The sequence below is a fragment of the Dermacentor variabilis genome, chromosome 6 (assembly GCF_050947875.1).
Source record: "Dermacentor variabilis isolate Ectoservices chromosome 6, ASM5094787v1, whole genome shotgun sequence".
Classification (NCBI taxonomy): domain Eukaryota; kingdom Metazoa; phylum Arthropoda; class Arachnida; order Ixodida; family Ixodidae; genus Dermacentor; species Dermacentor variabilis.
Genome location: NC_134573.1, coordinates 153,224,529 through 153,244,209, shown reverse-complemented (window position 1 = coordinate 153,244,209; position 19,681 = coordinate 153,224,529). Strand labels below are relative to the sequence as shown.

The following is a 19,681-nucleotide window of genomic DNA, read 5'->3' as shown; positions in this document are numbered from 1 at the left end:
AGGCTTACACCAACTTCCGGGCCTCTCTGTGACCTGGCGTGACGTCGTTTACGGCGCCGCAGGCAGCCGTCGGAAATTATTGCTTGCAATGCAAGCTTCTCTGGTGACCCACTTTGAATGCACGCGCTGTCGGCCTTCCCCGATGACTCATGTCACGTGACACGCGGGCCTGAAGCTTACGCAGAGATCACTAGATGATTGCCTGGCGGTTATGGACTACGGGCGCCGTCGCTATGGATATTAAGCTAACGTGGGAGTTATTGGCGGTGCCTAGGGTCTGTCTAACCTCCATCTTCCCAGCTTTGAGCGTTTCCTCTGTCTTCTCACAATAACCTTCTTATAGGGCAACGAATAAATTCGTTTAACTTAAATAAACTGTTATTCGACTGCTTTCAGAAAAATCGAGGAGAGGAGTGGATTGTTTTCAATATTAAAAAGAATTCGTCCCTACTCACTGTTACTCCGCGAATATGCTTTAATTTCAGCAAAAGGTACGCTCTGAAGCGTATAAGATTGACTCATGCGCCGATAGTTACGCGATAAAATCAATTGTTCACTATTGGCCCACGACTGCTGTGATAAATTTTTTCATGGAAAGCGCAAAACACAGTAGGACAAGTTCTTATTCCTCAATAAGGAAAGAATAAACGATAAACATAGCGCCATGATGGTATCTGAAAGAATATGTGACAGATCACATGGAAAGGTCGCGACAAGCGTGTGACTTCTATGGCGTTTGAAAGTTTTTTCTTAATCGTAAAGGGAAGAGAATGTATATGTATACAAAGGAATTTATGGAGCAACGAACAATTTTTGTTTATTGAGAAGAGCAGGTCCTTGATAGTGAATGAGGTGCCCACGTCTGATGAGTATTCATGACGCTGGTTTATGGTAGTATGTCAGCGTCGTGTCATTTAACACAGCTCGCTGCGCCGTTCCACGATACATCGTGTAGTTTACGGATTACGGGATAACAACATGCTTCTTTCCTTCAATGCAGCGCGTTATTTTCAGTCTGCGCCATGTGGTCATCACCATGCAGTTGTCGGCGTATTGTGATTTTTCTGGTTTGGTTGACGACGCTTCTAGGTTTTTAAGTTCCAGAAAGAAAAGAAAAGCAGACAAAGGAACTGGTTCCGTCACCTCTACAGTTCCGTATTAGCTACCCACGACCTCATTGATTCTGACATGTCATAGAGTGCAGCTAATTAATTTATAATTATAGAAATATCATTACTGTGCATAAAAAAATAAACGAATAGTCAACTTTCCAGCTTTCGTGAACTTGACGGCGAAAAAAAAGTGCCAAAATGTGCAACAACGTGAAAATTGTGACGTCAGGGGAGGGGCTAAACGTCTGAAGTGAAATTCAAGACCGTACTCCTTTTTGATGAAACTTTGCGCAGATAACGCGATACACCAGTGGTACACCATCCCAATTCAATCTTTCTTCTTTACCGTACTCTTAAAGTCAATTTATCTCGCTCCGTTCTCTAAGTACGTTGGCCCGAGACGTATAAAATGGGGGCGAAAAAAAGAATTTCAAAAGGTGGCCCGTCGCACAGGATGCCGTGGGCGTCATTCATAAATGAAAACTGAGTACTCTGCTTTCTTTTGTTCCGCGCGCTCGATTTTAAGAATTCGCGCTTTCTGACCTCCCTCCCTCTCCACCTACCATCCCGTTCTTGCTGTCTACGTTTTAATTATTCCAATGGTGCAAGCATGTAATTAACGCATAAATATTATGTGCCAGGCTACTCGCTCATTTCAGCGCTCCGTCCTGATTTCAGGTCGTGGACTTGTTCGCGATATGGAAGTAAGCAGAGCCTTAGAAAGTCCTGTAGCTGGTGTAGCTTCGTTATAGTACTACTTTTCTGCGAACTTCGTGTCTCACCGTGCCTGCCACAGCACGCACACACACACAAAAAAGATGATGTTCAAGATGTTCACTAATTCATTGTGTGCAGAATCATTCACAACGTTAAAATCAAACTAAGGTAAGTCAGAGCGGACTTCTGCTGACGACACAGACGGACGAGGTATCCGCGACTGTTATAGTTTTTTAACTGTGCAACTGCACTCAGCCGAATTTCGATTGATTGATTGATTGATTGATTGATTGATTGATTGATTGATTGATTGATTGATTGATTGATTGATTGATTGATCGATCGATTGATTGATTGATTCGTGAATTTTAACTTCCGAAAGCAACATTAATACTGAGAGACACTGTAGGGGAGGTATCCGGGTTAATGACCACCTGTAGATCTTTAACGTGCACTAAAATCGAAGTACAGGAGCCTTTGTTGCATTTAATCTTCATCTAAATTGGGCTGCTGCGGCCTGGGATCGAACCCACGCCATAGCCAGAACGCCATAGCCAGTGTGCTCTGGCTGTGGGCGCTGGATTTTCTCGTTCATTTAAAGATCGAAATGGAAATGCGATCTGGCGTTAGGGATGATTCCGAAGAATGAAAATGGAGAAAAGTGAAATGCATAAAAAGAAAAAGAAAAATGCATCAAAGCAAGTCAGAACCATTTTCTGTACAATCATTGCTTCCGAAACAGCAGACGATTAAGGTATCACAACGAAGGAAATCAGGTTAGTCGTTTTCAAGAACTTTTCGTTATAGAACTTATATTTCCTCGAGCTGAGCAAGCCTTTTATTAGTGGCTTTATATTAGCTCAGTCTTCTTTTTGTTTTGAACTGAAGTTCACAAATGGAAAAAAATTATTAGTTTTTTTAGCTGAACTTCCTGCTTTCGTATATTGATACGAAGGCCCTAGGTTTTCAATTTCCGAGCTGTCAATATCGAAGCTTTTTTTTCTTTTTGCCTTTCCGAACTTTGGTAACCTAGTATGGGTGGAGATGTTCTGAGCTCGCTCTTTGGCCAAAATGTCAGTGCTTTTGTTAACACTTTCATTTTTTAACAGTGTTTTGCAGTGATGGTCGCAGTGCGTGCTGTGTGTGGTCGTCTAAACATATATATAGACATTCCTGGTGGAGCAAAATGAACGCTCCGCTGCATTCGCTTCCATCGTGACACCAGTCTTCCGCGTCAGCGCTTATAAAGGGCAAATTTTAGATGGTGATTAGGCCGTGACACCGCGCAAGAGGCGCAGACAAGCAATTTCGACTATGCTGTTGTAGATAAGGGGCCGGTATATTCCCAAACCTTTTCTCACGTACGAGCATTTATACATTGGCCTGCTGCCTCTGGTTTGATACCCTACACTGGGAGATGGGGAAGCAGAAGGAAATAAGAATAGGATAAGAAAAAAAAAACGATACACGTGCACACAGAACAGGGTTCACCGCGCATTCGAAGGTTATTGTGGAGCCCACTCGTTGTCATAACGTGCAGCGGAGACGTGGTTGCTCGTTTTGCGTTTGTCGGTCGAGTCCACGGTCCAAGTCACTTTCCTATGGCGAACACTTTGCCGTCCAGTCGGCTTAAAGCGGCACGCGGACTGCTTTTCGCCATCGAACGAAGAGCTGCGGATGAGGAGGTGTACCGCGTTATAACGTCGAAGTTCAATGCAATGCGCCAACTTGCGACTCCGCTCTCTTGATTTTTTCTTCAGCCTTCACGCAAGTTGCGTCTTGCAGCATTTAACTACTGGTTTGGACACGCTTATGGCTAAAACAGCAGTGCGAGTATAATACAGGTTGCAAAGAAACGGCTGACTGCTCTTCACTAGCGTAATGCATTGCTAGGGCACTTCGTTGTCGTGCATTTGTTTCATAATCTTCACCTTTCTTCCTTCATCCACATTTCTTTCGTCCCTATCTTTCCCACTTCCTTCTTCCCTCCGAGTGGAGTAGTAAGTCAGAAGCATGTCCTTCACTTTGACCACTCAACCTTTCTAACATTAAAGGAATCTCTCTCTGTCTTCGACTACCGCTTAGTTTCTTTCCATGCGACGGCCACTCTACTGTGCCGCTTGTGGCTGGCAGTCGCTTTTACAAACGCCTGATGTTCCCGCACTGGCATGGTGAACAGTGCTTCTTGCAACTTTTGCGACTGCGACGGGACCGCATAGTACAAATTCTGCAGGAGATTTCGATAGACAGGAGAAGGTGGTGGTTGCCTCGATTTTTTTTTATTATTATTTAATGGAGCACCTTCCCGGGAAGTTGCGTGTTTATTCTAGCAATTTAACTAAGCTGCTTCGCGGAAAAAGGGGGCGCCTCGACCCAAACGTGTCGGCAGTGCAGCTAGCTGTCCGTGGCTCCCAGGTGCGTCGTGTGGGGGAATGTCAGCAATTTGTTTATATACGTACGTCACGTTATTTGAGCAGCTCATCGTCAGCGGTGCCCTGTTTCTCGCTCTGCGCTAACCTGTGTTGACACTTCGTATATATGCGGCGCGACTTGCGGCCGCCGATGGGCTGCCGTTCCCCTGCCGGCGATCGGTCAGTTTTCCGCGGAAGCTTTGTTGACACAGTGCGCCTCACCGTCATTGCGTCGTTTGCCATCGGATGCGGCGTAGGCCCGGAGGACAGGCTTTGCCGTCGAAGGCTTGATCGATGTGAAAACAAACGACTGCCAGGCAAGAAACAAGCAAGCATAAGAAGACGCGATAAAGGTGTAACAAAGAAATGGACGCGAGAGGATGAGAGACGGAGAACGGTGGCGCCAGAATTATATCGGAAGGGCGCCCCGACAAGGCTAGAAAGTTAAACAATGTACTAAAAGCAAATTCGTGTTGAAGGGAGGGAACGAAAATTCGGCAAAGACACTTAAGACTGCTTAAGTGTGGGGAACGTGATAGCATTATAGTCGCTTCGGTGAAAATGTCTTTTTTTTTTTTTTGCGCGTTCCTTGTCCGCGCAAGCTCTTGCCTGCGTTTTAACTGCGCCTCGGTAAGGCCACATGAAAACGCGCCAAGCGTCTCAACGCGCTCGCTTGCCAGCGAAGAGTTCATAACTCGAAGGACCGCATTCAATTGGGCATTGCGTTAATGCTTTTCATTTTATGCACTCATTTTATACACTCATGACGTGGCGCCACCTCTTACCCATTGGCTGCGCCGTCGCGTGCCCATGCAACGACGCGCGCACTACACCGCGCGTTTAGTCAGCCGGCCTGCCGCGACGTGACGTGAGCAATGACGTACGCCCTAGACCACACCTTTCGACGTGACGTGAGCAATGACGTAAGCACTAGCTATAGGCTCACATTTAGTCAACCAGAACCGTGGAGCCGCCGTGGCATTGGGTAAGCGTGCTCGTATCGCACCCCGGAGGCCCTGGTTTGATTCCAACCCACGCCGGAATTTATCTGTTATTTTTTTCAAAGGCATTAGTTTACTTTGTTTGCAGGAACTTCCCTGAGAAATTTGACGTCAATCGGAGTATCTTTTTATGTGGTTCTACCCTTTGCCGTCCGCCATTTTCGCTACCATCATTCGGTCACGCCGCCGACTACAACGCCGAATTTTCGCGTAATGGGGCATATAATGTTTTCGCATTCAAAATTGTGGGCTGCACACCTATGTGCACTTCGTGAGAGCGCGCCGATACTACACGTAACATGATGGTAACAGAGCGCGAAGCCAAGGAAACCATAATGAAAGTTAACTGTCGTATTAATTCGTGTTGTAATTAACAAATAACATAAAGGACACGCGCTGTCGGTGTTTTTTTCATTACATTTGTTTGTGGGCTACCGTTATCAAAATTCCGAGGAATAACATTGTAAAGAATGAAAGACAAGGTATGCGCAACTTTGGTGGTGGAGAAGTGGTTGGGTATGCGTGGTTCGGAATTTGGTCAAAAATTCTAAAATTGCGTTGTCGATGCCGGTGCGGGACGCCGACGGCGGATTTTCTGCGACACGGGTTTCTGAACGCTGTCGCGCTAAACTCGAGCCACTTGTTTCCCCCTCATTTGTCTCGCTCTACACGCAGCATCAGGTAGTTTTGTGTGTTGTGCGAGCCTTGTCTGACATCCTTTTCTCTGCACAAGCTCATACTCTTCATCTCATGCGTGGACTTGCAAGTCCACAGCTGGGCCTCACGGCGTTTTTTTTAAGGTCGTATCAGTGCTTGCTTCTTTGAAGTACCCTTGTGTGTTGGACATATTCCATTCTTGTGTACTGTGAACACGGGGTTACATAAGTTGAAATTTCCATGCTGTAAACTGTTGATCTTAACGCACTGTGGTGCCTGCGTCTTCTACTTGTCCTTGTCTGCCTAAGGTAAAAATGTTTTCCATGTGTCAGCGAAGCTGTTACGAGTCTCTTTATTTCTTGTGAACTTGAACTGGCGCCATGGACGAGACGCATAGGTAGATGAAGACAGGACGAACGCAGACTAACAAATGGTTGATTGAAATCACGCAATACTGCCTCTTCGAACTATGCGCACGCCCAAGCCAGATCATCAGCGCGTGACCATGGAACACTCCCTCGGCAAGCCCCCATCTACACCAAAAAAATCAAGCTCACTTTTGAAAAGGTACACTGACAGTTCGCTGGCCCACCTATCTGGGCCATGTCTTGCTATTAAGGATGCTTCCAAGATTTCACGTGCCCTTTGGTCATTTGCTCGCCTTAGCACCTTCGTGTTCTCTAACATCGGCTTGCACTTCTTCGCACATGACCTACATTGAACTGGCAGAGGTGCTATCCGCTGCCATCTTTTAATAAGTTAAATTGCTCCATTAAACGATTGTTAATACATCTTCAGGTTTTCCCCGCATAGAACATTCCACAGGTCAGCGAAAGCTCGTATACCACCTCTGTTCTACATGGTATATACGTGCGTCTGTGTTTTATGCCACAACCATCACTCTTTGAGTTTTTTTTTACGTTAGAAAGGGCGCATAAACGCTACAACTGCATTGAACGCTCGGGAGTGGTAGCGTTCCAAGACGCGAGTAGTGTCTTCGTAGGGAGGTTCCTAGTGTTGGAATTGTACCTTCCCTCAACCATCGTGAGGTTTCACGATAACTTTTATGTACAAAAACGAGGTATATGTATTGGATCAAGTGTTGCACCGGTACTCACTGAGATCTTTTTAGCCGAATTAGATTGCTTGTTGTCGCTTGTGCTTACTGACGACCGCATAATTCGTGTCTTAGATACGTGAACGACTTTTTATTCCTGTTAAATACTAACTCCAACAATGACCTTGAAGACGTAGCAAAACACATTCTTAAGTCTTTCAAATACACAGCCCCCAAATTGAATTTTACCGTAGAATTGCCCGAAAATACTTCTTTGCAGTTTTTAGACTTAAGGCTGTTCTTTGATGATGAGGATAACCTATGTTGGAGGTACACACCTCTTTCAAATAAGGCACTTCTGCCGTTCGATTCATGTCACTCTGAGCTGGTCAAGAGGGGCATTGCGGTGTCATGCTTGAGGTCATCTCTTGTTAAGTCATGTCACCATAAGGTCAAAGCTAGTTTTTCCTGTCAGGTGAAACGTCTCCGTAATGCAGGTTTTCTGCAGGTCCTACTCTAGGCCATAGCTGAGTCGCTGTTGAAGGCCATATGCCACCATACCACCGCCACTGCGGTTGAGTTAGGAGAAAAGAGGGAGCGGCGAAGGTTTGAGGTAATGGTCATATGGTCCATAAGGTTTCACATGGGATGAAGAGGGCGGCCGGAAAATTCGGTGCTGATGTGATTTTTTCAGCGCCCTGCAAGTTGTCGCGTTTATGCGCCCTTTCTAACGTCGAAAAACCCCAAAGTGATGGCTGTGGCATAAAACATAGGCGCACGTATGTACCATGTAGAACAGAGGTGGTGTACGAATTTCCGCTGACCTGTGGAATGTTGTATGTGGGGCAAATCGGAAGATGTATTAACAGTCGTTTAATGGCGCACTCTAACTCATTAAAAGATGACAGCGGAAAGCACCTGCCAGTTCATTGTAGGTCATGTGCGGAGAAGTGCATGCCGATGTTCGACAGAACTAAGGTGCTAGAGTGAGCAAAGGACCAAAAGGCACGTGAAATCTTTGAAGCTTCCTTGATAGCAATACATGGCCCAGATAGGTGCGTCAGCGAGCTGTCAGTGTATCTTTTCAAGGAAGAGCTTGATATTTTGGTGTAGATAGGGGCTTGCCGACGGAGTGTTTCATGGTAACGCGGTTATGATCTGACTTGGGCATTGGCATAGTTCGAAGAGGCAGTATTGTGGGGTTTAAATAAACCAGTTGTAAGCCTGTGTTCATCCTGTCTCCACCTACCTCGGTGTCTAGTCCCTAGCGCAGCTTAAGTTCACAAGAAAATGTCTTGCCAACTAGCGTCCCAACACATTCTCCTGTTACGAGTCTTCTTATTATTTTTCCCTCTATACCTCGGATCAAATTGCCAACTTATATGCTGTGTTGAACTCTATAAATATTACTGCTTCTCCACTCAGTTCGGTACATTGCGGCCCGTGCCACGTCATTATTGGCTTCCCTCATTCACTCAGCGAGAATGAGAAAGACTGCGATAAATAATAACTGTATTGCCGAAGTTTTAGGTTGCGCTATCAACGCGATCGATCACATTTAGAATTTCTGTTCATCGCGTTAGATTCAAGATGTGTGAAACCAATCAACGTGTAATAATTGAGTTAGCCCGCAGCGACAGAATAATAAACGCTGACATTGTTTTTAATCCGGAACAGTCTTGAAGAGAATTCATCTCTTATACGAAAATGGGCGACGCGCTGCCCGTTGAACTGCCGCGCGCTGTCCCGACTTGCTGTTTATTCAGCCATTCAGTGGAGGTTTACATTTCACGTTACCATAGAGACTGCAATATATTATTTTGTAAGTTTTCCACCGACCTCACGCATATGCGATCGTATTGACACAGCAAAAAAGAGAAAAAATGATTAAAGTAAAAGAAGGAGACGACAACACATGTCACTCGGCGTCAATTGTTTTCGATCGAGCTAAAGTTCAACGCTCTGTGTCGTCTTTTCTTCTCTTTCTTTTTTGTCCTTTTTCGTCGCCCTGCTACATCCAGTTAAGAAGATTTCATTTACAGGGATGTAAAGCAACCCCTAATTCCATTGCCGGAAAAATGTGCATTCGTCCACGCTTTATTAAATGTCCTGCTTTTGGAGCTCTTGAAAAACTAACTCTCAAATTGGGAATGAGAGAGCGTAAACAGAAAGAAAGAAAGAAAGAAAGAAAGAAAGAAAGAAAGAAAGAAAGAAAGAAAGAAAGAAAGAAAGAAAGAAAGAAAGGTTTGACATAGGTTGTAGCGCTGACAGAGATACGAAATGAGTTATACCAAGAAAGCACTGGAGTGGATGGCGTTGGGAATAAGTTGACATGGCGGAAGAAAGACAGGTAAAAAGATTGAACTTTCCGTTGCACAACACAAAAATTAAGCAAATAATGATAGGGCACCCTGATCTTTGACTTAGGTGCCTCTTAGTGGCACTCGCACCTCGGCGTTGGTGTTCTTAAGGTTAACTCTAGGCGAACGCAACACACGAACCGAACTCGGAGGCAACCGTTTTCCATTAATTCTCCAGTTAAATGTCATGCCACCTTGTAATGTGTGACGTCGTTAGTGACGTCATTACTTTCGCTTTATGCTTCAGGGTTTCCAGGAATTTCGCCAAAGTCGTGCTCACGTGGCGGATCTCTAACGTCTGCGAGTGTATGCTTTGGTGTGTGGCAATCAGTTATTTCTAATTAGTTCTGATTAGTTCAGACACTTCAGTAACTGAACTTGCAACTAAACTTGTGCTCTGATATCATATCTATAATGAAAGCCAGGAATATTGTGCGGTAAAATTTTTCTTCTATTTTTTTTTCTTTCTGATCTATTTTGAATTTCCTCCCCGGTCGTCTCAAGAGGCGAACCAGGAAGTGCTGCGAGTTTCACTCGATGCCCATGCCACTACAAAACAAGAAAGGAACGAGGCAGCACGAATACTGCGAGGAGCGATAAAAAAGTAAAGAAACAAGCTGTATGCTTGTTCGTTCGTTCGCGGAAGCAGATCTCGCCGCCAGAGCGCGCCTCGCACGCCGGTCACGTCGAGAAGCGAGCGGCACATATCCACTACTCCGGCGCGGGTTCGTTCCTCTTTTCGATGCAAATGACGGACGTGTTCCCGTCTCCGATGTGTCCGACGAGCCACCCCCACCCACGCCCCTCCTATCAGAGCGTGCTCGCTCGGTCGTGTGGCCTGTCCCTCGCAGGCTTCCGCCCTCGTTATCAGCGAGCGCCACGCTTGGCCTGCCAACGCGAAAGCCGCCTATATATACGGGCTCGATCGTAACCCGAACGGAGACAGAGCCAACCGTAATAACAATTACGCGGCTGTCATCCGCGTTTGGAGGTGGTCTCGCGTGCATTATGGCTGTCTTACCACTCAGACTGACCACAAACCCGTAGGTTGTTGCATGGTGGGGAAGGTAATAGGAATAAAGGGTGTGTGTATACGTGATAAGAAGGGGAAGGAGCGATCAGGAGTGTTTTCTGGAAACAATAAAAGAAAAGCTTGTTAGAAACAGCTAACCCCGTAACACATGATAATAGCTTTTTAAGAGAAAGAAAAATGCGTACTTCAGTACATGTAGGTATCGCAGGATCTGAATGTGCGCGTTTTTTTCATCGCACTGTGATATTCGACTCGCTTTTGTTGTCCTTGTGCGACGAAGAAATCTGTGCTCGCACCGGGCATCCTTCGCCCGTAGACGATAGAATACGTTTGTGAATTGTGCGATATTTTCTCGGATACTCTACCCAAAATACTGACTGAAACATTCAATCCGTCAGCCGGTCTGGCGCTTCTAGCATATTAAGCGCGGATGTCGCTGCTTTGAACTGTTGTTGATGTTTGTCAATGCCTGTGTGGGCGTTTCTTGAAAGTGTTAAAGCGTGACAATACATCTGTCCGGCTAGAATTAAATATGGCTATCGACCAGCAAGCTTCTCTTCAACAGAAAACTAATGGCTTCTTCCGTGCTATTCAGTTAGCTTGCTCAAAGCACCCACCCTGCACATCTTGCTTGTTGATGTGTAGGGCACCAGAGCAAAACCCGTACAGCTGTCACAGGAAAGCGTAAACGCCTGGCTTGCTATTGATTTCGCGGTAAGGTCACTTTGAATGGCGAAAATAGGCGACAAGATCACCTGCATCCGGCGCGTTGATTATGTGCAGCTGGGCGTGGAACACTAGGTATGTGAACATTCTTGTCTAACCCTCAATAATTGGTATATGCCACTGAGTTGGGTCTTCGCATAGACAAGCAGAAGAAGAGGTAGGAAGTGAATTCGGTAACAGATAATTGAACAAGTCATTTACAGAGAAGTGACAAAAGTGCCACCAAAAGCAGCCGAGCATGGAGAAAGAAGTCAAGTGAACAGACTGGTGCCAGAGCGTGTATGGAGCGAGGAGCGTTAAGCTACAAAGAAGTATAGGAGACGCCTGTTGCAGGAAATTGAAGAGAGTCCACTAAGCAGTAGTGAACAATTTGGCTACATTGCTTCAGTGCTGTTCGCATCAACGTCGACATTCGTCGTGAGGTGAGTCCTGCTCGATTCTTTTTTTCTCGAACATGGGAATCATCGAAAATTATCTTTCGTTTCATTTGTTGCTTTTTTCAGCACCGATTATTTGAGTTTCATTTAGCGTTTGGGCTTTGTATTTCTTTGACCGTGCTAGAGAAATTTTACAAATGAGAAGTATTGCAATGTCGGTCTCCGTTCATAGAACGTCTGGCATGCTGTAGTCTAGAGCAACGCAGCTGACCTACTCAAACAACTTTAAAACTTTATTTTGCCCGTGAAAATAATTGGGCTGTGAGAAGGAAAGAAAAGGCAAAGGAAGGAAAGTCTTTTCCAATGTTTGCACATATGTCTGCTTTTCAAAACGGGCTAATTTAGTTACCTTGTGGCTGAGAATTATCCAGATAAGACGAGGCTCAAGCGCTCACGAAAGAAATGTTCATGATAAAGTGCAAGAATGAATGCATAAATATTTGCGTCTTGATAGGAAAAGCGTGCAGCCAAAGCGGGGGCGGGGTTAAAAAAAAGAAAAGCTCATAATTTAATTTTCGTTCTCAATATTTTAGTGGCCTAGTCGATACTGCTTAATATCTTGGTTTTCGCATCACTTACGTTCAGAAGTCGCCAAGTCACATTAATTTTCAAATCTATACCCGAAAACCTCGCGTCTCTCCACCGCAATAAGTGTGTTTTGATCCACTGAAATGCTTTGAGAAGTAAAGGAAAAAAATCGGCAGCGAGGACGTTATGAGCATTACACATTTCTTTAAACAGCCCGATCACTCAGGCTGGAAGGAAGTTTTCTTCCAGCGACTTCAGCATAGATTATGCATTTAAATGACCATCATATTGACTGAGAGGTCAGCAAAAAGGAAACAGCGCAAATGCGGGAAATCTGTTTGCGCGGACGGGCAGAGTTTTATCCAGAGAATATGCATATTAAACAAACGTAAAGCCCCTTGGCAGAACTTGCTGTTATAGTTCGAAGTGTGCCTATTTATGAAATCCTTAAGCGACTTAACAAACATGACATTACCGTCCTTTTTTTTTTTTTTAGAATAAGTGACATTACATTTCGCGAAATGTGTTTAAAGTCCGACAACAAGAAAGATGTTTATTTATATGTGGAGCGGTTTTCTTGTCCGGGATATTACAGCAGTTCCAAAGGCAACACACATCTTGGAGTAATGGAAACGGAAAAGATAAGAGCAACCGCAATAGATCATGTAAATAAAGTCTTGAGTGTGCATTACGCATTACATATAAGATGTTCACTTATTTATACTTTGTATAGTATCGCGTGCAGGTGAAACGTAAAAATGCAAAAGAAAATATGCATCTTACGCGCGTTCTTGAAACTAAAGTCGGGGCATTACTTCGTCACTTGAAAATCGGCCGCTTTATTATGCAGCATAGCCAAAACGCGGACAACCGGCAATGAATCACGTCACTGTCACGCAAGATGCCCGAACGCGGGTAAACGCTAAGCAGTGTATCCAGACTTAGGATGTTTTTACTGTATGCCAATAATTCTGTACACTGTACAGCCAACAGCTCGTAACTGATATCCGCTATAAGTGAATATTTATGCGTGGCGTACATACGCTACGCCCGGCAAACATGCGCAGTGTTTCTACGAAACACACAGCACCAAACTCGAACGTATACTTAGGAGCGGACCTTTCGACGGCTACATCAAGTTCTCATCGACTTTCCTGGACATTAGAGGACGACGACCCGCGTTGAAGCATAATCCGAGCGATTTCGCTCTCGAAGCCAAACGACCGTTCACGTAGTACGTGTCTCGTTTGTCTCGGTGACACATGACGCCAATGTCCGCGGCAAGGGTTGATGCGTATGTTTCTTTTTCTTTTTTTTTCCTTTGTACGGACGAACTGTGGAAAAATATGAACCCAAGATAAATTATAGGGGGGTCAGAACGGTACGTCGCTGTCTCGACCGCGGATGTACGGTATACGTCGTCCGTCCGTTTGCTTCCCTCGGCGCATCGCCCCTCCCTTATCTCGCCGTCGTGCGGTCGATTGTCCGAAAAGAACATCTCTCGGCGTTTGTCGAAGCCCGCCGCGGGGGTCATAGCGTGATCGCGCAGTCACGGAGAAACACGAAAGGCACCCAAGTCGCGAGCGTTGTCCTTTTCGGTGGCGATGACCCGGGTCCGTGCGCAAGCGTAAAGCGGCTCTTTGTTCGGATCGTTGCGCCCAGTTTTCAATGTACCGGCATCGTAAGACCGTCGACGACGTACGAACAACCTCTCGAAATTCTGCGTCTATGGCATTTCGCGTACGTATCTCCGGCAAACAGAGAGGCAGCTGTGTACTTTGAGAAGCGTGGATGGCATTTATGGCGGTGTCCAAAAAAGCGAATGTGGACATCCACAACTTTGAACCTGCGAGAGACCTGCGCGTTCGCAATGATCGCGACGCATCGCTTGCGAATCGGGGAGGTTGGGCTTAAGGAATTAAGCTCGCAACTGCGTCGTCTCACCTTAATGTGTACACAAACACTGCAAGAAGCAGTAGACGTTGAAACATCAATTTTTAAAGTTAAGGTTTGTTCTGCTACCCGTGACAGCTAGGCTCGCTTGCGTACACTGGTACACGCAAATTATGCAGCTTGCTTGCATTGATTGGATTGGTAGCGTGCTGAGTGGGCGTGTTGTTAAACAGCTATAGCTGCGATTATAAAGGTGCGTCACACCCGCGTCAGGGGAGCCGAGTGCGTATGGCGTTGCGCTGCTGAGCTCAAAGACGAGGGTTCGATCCCGGTCGCCGCGGCCCCATTCTGATGGAGGCTCAACGCAGAAAAACGCTTGTTCACCGTTGCACTGGTTGCGCGTTAAAGAATCCCAGATGGTCAGCATTACTCTTGCTTGCGCTTCATTTCTTGAGAACTCTGCGCTCGCCACTTTCTTGTCAAGAAAGAATGTTAAGTCTTGTTGATAACTCGAATGTCGTCCGTGACCAGGAAGTGCCGACCGTGCAAAGTTAAGAAGAGGGAACGACATGCAAGATAGATGCAGAGTATTGTTTGGGTGGGGAGAAGGTAAGCCCCAAAAGGTGCAAACTGTTCTCAGCGTTGGCTTTTTTTGTTACCCTGCAATTCTCAACGCCTAATCGTTTCTACGCTGCATTTGACAACTCAAAATTCTGAATTAAGCGCAGGACACCTAACACGCAGCCCATAGTAGCGTTTTTAGCTCGCCGGAGTAAAATCTTCCGTTGTGTATAGCTCAGAAAACCAATTGCTAATTACTGTTTAATTGCTGATCAGGTTTCCCTCAGAACACATTTTATATTTCCTTTTCTTTACAAACGTACTCTTTATGGCCAGCAACAAAAGCGAACAAGTCGCTGTATTCTTCCTTGATGCGGAACTGTCTTTGGGCTTTAGAGAAATAAATAACGTTTGCCGGAACTATATATGTCTTTGAAAGCTTAGTACGTGATATTGTCGAGAACACTCAGAACCAAACTGCCTCCAATGGGCAATTATTGATCATTTCTTGCAGTTTCCTATTTGCCAGAAAGTCTGGAGCGCGAATGAAATCGGTCATTTATAGTTCCCGAGCTAGACAAAGTGTGACTACCAGCTAGAAAATCTTAAACATGCATGATATGCCGGTATAATCAAGGTGCAGCTCACGCGAAAGTATTTGGAGGCTTTCGAACCAGTTTTGAGGCACGCGTTTCCAATCTTGCGGCAAGACGAATTGGGTTTGAACGCGTCGTTTAATTCTTAACAAGGCCTTCACTATGCCGTGCTTGACAGAGCTACCAGGCTCACCACCAGTAGATTATGTAATTCCTAGCAGACTTCGGGGCGAATATTGACCGTCTTCAGTACCACAATTGTAAAATGTAGTCTTAAGCAAGAAATTGGGGAAAAATACTTCTCGTGATTCTTAGTTCTTTAACATAAAAATTACGGATTATATCATGATTTTGTTCTTTGTACGACTGTGCGAGTCTAGTTTGTTACCAAAAAAAAAAAAAAAGCTAGCCTCTTAATTTCGCCTGCCCTGTTTCTTAAGGAACAGTTTTACAACGGGAGTTCCCATCTAAGTACAGTCGAACGCCTTTATGATGAAGTGCTGGGAGCCTTCGAAATCATTCCTTATGCACTTTGCTGGAAATGCCGCGCACCACACAGCTCACGGTAGAACTGGGACTGAATTATTCATTCGTTAATTATGCAGGTCGCTTCGTTGCAGAGGCGCTCGACTTTATTGTTTACATAAACAAAAAAATTGAAACCCACCCGAAATTTCGAGCCGAGTTTTTATTTCGACCTTCAGTTTAAGAGGAACTGGTGTAAAATGTAAAGGTTTACGGAACATGGAGCAACAGAAGCGCAAACCTTGAGCATTCGGTAATGAAAAAACTGACCGATCTCAGCATACCGTCAATCGCATAACAATTAGGACATCCAAAGCGGATAAAGTCTTTATGCTGTCGCGAAATTTAACATTAACTTGTGAGCAAGACTTGTTCCAGACTTGTCCAATTTAACGATTTCCATTGTAACAATTAGAGTAACCTGAAAACCAATTCGTCGTGTTTGTCCACTCTAGACACCATGTATAGTCTATACAGCTTACAGATTGCAATATCTATTTTCGGAGCGGTGTTACGGAGTTGTACAATTAAGACCTCATTTTTTTTTACCAATTGTCTAGAACTTTTCGAAGAATGAAGAAATTTCATTGAAATTGGCTCAGTTGTTTTGTAATGAGCGTATTTCTGCACTGCATACGTACAGTCGTGAGCAAAAGTTTAAAGATCAAATGGTGTCGCAAGTTTCTCCCTGCTTTTTTCTTTTTATTTATTTATTATTAGTATTAGTATCCTTTTTTACTTAGCAGGCCCAGGCATGCAGGCTGAAATCAAGTGGTACAACCTACATGCACATCTTAGACCAATGCATCGTATTGAGTCAATTCCACATAGCGGAGCTGTACTGGAAGAGATTCTTTAAATTTGTTACTCGTGCCATGGTGTCAAAACTATTGCCCGCTGCCATACTAGATATCGCAGGTGAACCCATCGGTGTGCAGCTGTCAAACAGCAGCAGAAGCAGGTGAAACCGAGCTAAAGCTATATTTCTCGTAATTGCTTGGCCTTCGCCAAGAACATCTGGCATTTGTGGCACAAGTAGACACAAATGGTCGCAGTGACTCGTCCACGTTCCGTCAGGTCATCGTCTGCAGAAGAGACCGACCCGGCTCTCTTCAGCCTGCGACAGACGTACACCTTATCGGGCGCACGCCGGCCAGTCCTTGTGTGGAGAGCGTGCGAACATAATTGGCTCTCTACGAAGGTGCGCGCGGAATCCGCTTTTGCGGCTGCATATTTGTTCTGGCCGCTTGCTTCCGGCTCCGTCGGCACCCACTCGAGCCCGAGCCCTGCCGCTAGTTCTTACCGCACTAACATATTGCGTTCCGCTCGCATGAGTGAAGACATCTGGCGCCATTCGCGCCGCTTGCTGGAGCGCGTCGGCTCTTCGGTTTTGCGGCAGCAGCTGCCTATGACGCTGTGCCCGCAGGAAAGGAAAGAGAAAAAAACGAAAAGAAGATGCCGTGAACGGTGTTTAGCGCGTGCCGGGATTTGCATATAGTTCGGCAGCTTTCGTACAAGCTTTCTTTATTTGTGGGTGACATACGTTCGTCTCGGCATCTCTGTAGACAGCAATGTTCGTAGAACTTTCTTTTTCTCATAAAATGGGATCCTTCAAGACAATGAGCATTGTGATGTTTCGCGGGTAGGTTCACGATATGCCCCGGAGGAGGGAGATGAAGAGGAAGTCCATAATAAACACGGCGTATCGCCTTAACAAGCGTCTAAGGCTATAGTCTTACAAGCACATGTTTGAGAGGCAAGATCAATGTCTGAACGCGACACCTGGGCTAACAGAGACGGCCGTAGTTGAGGGACTTCGGTTTAGTTTTGATGATACAGAGTTTTTTTTAACCGTGCCCAACAGTGCCAGCTCAGAAGCATTTTTGCATTCGAGCGCACTCCCATAATGTATGTGGTCGGCTCTCGGACCATGTTCTTCCCCCTCAGCAACAGAACGTCATAGTCAGCTAGCCGCCACTACGGATACGAAATCAAGGAAACACTTCACTAATGAACCTATTCACAGACTCGAGCATAGACCCGCATTATACGTAAAAAGACAAGCGAGGTCCTAAGGGCCTTCGCCGTTCGTTTTAGAGTCTCGCCGAAAGTCTTTGGTCTTTTACTCTTCTTGGCCTGGCGTATAGTATGTCTGGCTCGAGCAATTATCATCGGAGCGACATCTGTAATTAAACGAGCTCTCTCGTCGTCTGTGCTCATGTCTGTTACTTCAGGCTCAGCATGAAATGAGAGAAGAGCGGCGAGTCACCAAGTCTAATCAACGCAAACGAAACTCGCTGCTCCTATTAACACTGAAAAATAGGTAAGACAGCCTTATTGATGATTCTTTCCTCGGCTTGCGTCTGATTTTCTGGACACACACACGCACACACACGCACACGCACACACACGCGCACACACGCACACACACACACACACACACACACACACACACACACACACACACACACACACACACACACACACACACACACACACACACACACACACACACACACACACACACACACACACACACACACACACACACACACACACACACGCACACACACGCACACGCACACACGCACAGACACACAGACACACACACACACACGCACACACGCACACACACACACACCACACACAAAAAAGAAACAAATAAACGTAACACTGCTCCTGTAAACCATAGCCGACTCCTGACGGCATAATAAAAAAAGTTGTTGCCAGAAAGCATTTCGAATATTCATTTCTATGTAAACGTCTTTCGCCGAATCAAGGACAGACGGAGATAAAATCACAACTTATGCTTGAATTTTGTTTGAAGATTCTCGTTTTTTTTTCCTGCTCGAGATTGCCAGGATTAAAAGCAGACACAACGTTGACGGAAAGGAATTTCAGATTCAGAAGTATGCTCTCATGGGTCCAAGCTGTGGAAGTCGACATTGGTGTCGAACGCAAGAATAATTGGTTATGACAGGAACTGAAACGCTGACGCACCTCGTTCTGCAGCTGAATCACTTCGTCTACTTACTCGTATTCTTGCATTCATAAAGATATTTTATTCTAGTACTATAGGTAAGATGAAGTGCCAGCCAATCCTCATGCTGAACATATTAGTGAAAGCAGCCAGCCAATGTCGAAGAGTACTTCCGAACTAAAAGCATAGTGACTTCACCCCTAAATTAACACACATGGAACGTTGAGAACGGCGAAATTCATTTCGCAAATGTGCAGAATGTTCCACTGGCGTATTTCTAACCAGCCGCGTGCGGACTTGAATGACTGAATCGACAGCTACTCGCGCTCGACCTCGGAAATCTACCAACCTCACACGTCGGCGTTCATTCATAATTAACCGTGTTTCGCCTACTTGAGGACACGGTGGGCGTGGCGTCGTAATTGTAAAGAGCGCACGCCAATTGCAGCCCTGCTTCACAGAACAACCGCCTTCGGAACGAGCACCTAATCACACTGTGACGTCACTGCGAACGCGAACTCACGATTGGAGAAACGTTTCGAGCTGTCGCGCGCACAGATCGTTCGAAGGTCCGCGCTTTCGCTATATGTGCCCGTTTCGGCCGCTCGTGCCACAGTTAACTCACCTTACCCGGACAAGTTCCTCCCGCGCGTTGGAAGACGGCGTTTCCAACGCGGCCAGCCGCGCGACAGACTAACGGTTTCGTGCGCGAGTGTTACTCACCCACAACTTGCAGGTAGCAGGCGGGAACGACGAGGTGCCTGAGAGCGGCGCTTCCCTGCCGCGCGGTCCAGGCAGACATCTTGAACGCTCTGTCGGGCGGCGCCACTCGGTCGCACATGTTGAGCCATCTGGTGGGGGGAAAGGGAAACTTCCCCTCCCCGCCCACGTCCTTTCTCCCTCTCCACTCTCCCCCTCTCGCAAAGCAGGCCACGCGCTTCCCCCAACTGACCCCCCCGACGAGTCCCCTCCGCCTTTCCCGATTCTTTTCCTCTCTCACGGGATAGCGGCAAGTTTTTTTCTTTGTTCTCCCCTTCCTGACTTACTCCCTGTCTGCCTTCCCATCTCGGTACTGGGGCGAGCATTT

General features: G+C 45.9%; 1 pseudogene; it reads right to left on the bottom strand.

The window, feature by feature from the left end:
• Positions 1 to 19,445, bottom strand: part of LOC142585511 (uncharacterized) — a 37,003-nt pseudogene extending 17,558 nt beyond the window's left edge.
• Between the last annotated feature and the right edge of the window lie 236 nt (positions 19,446 to 19,681).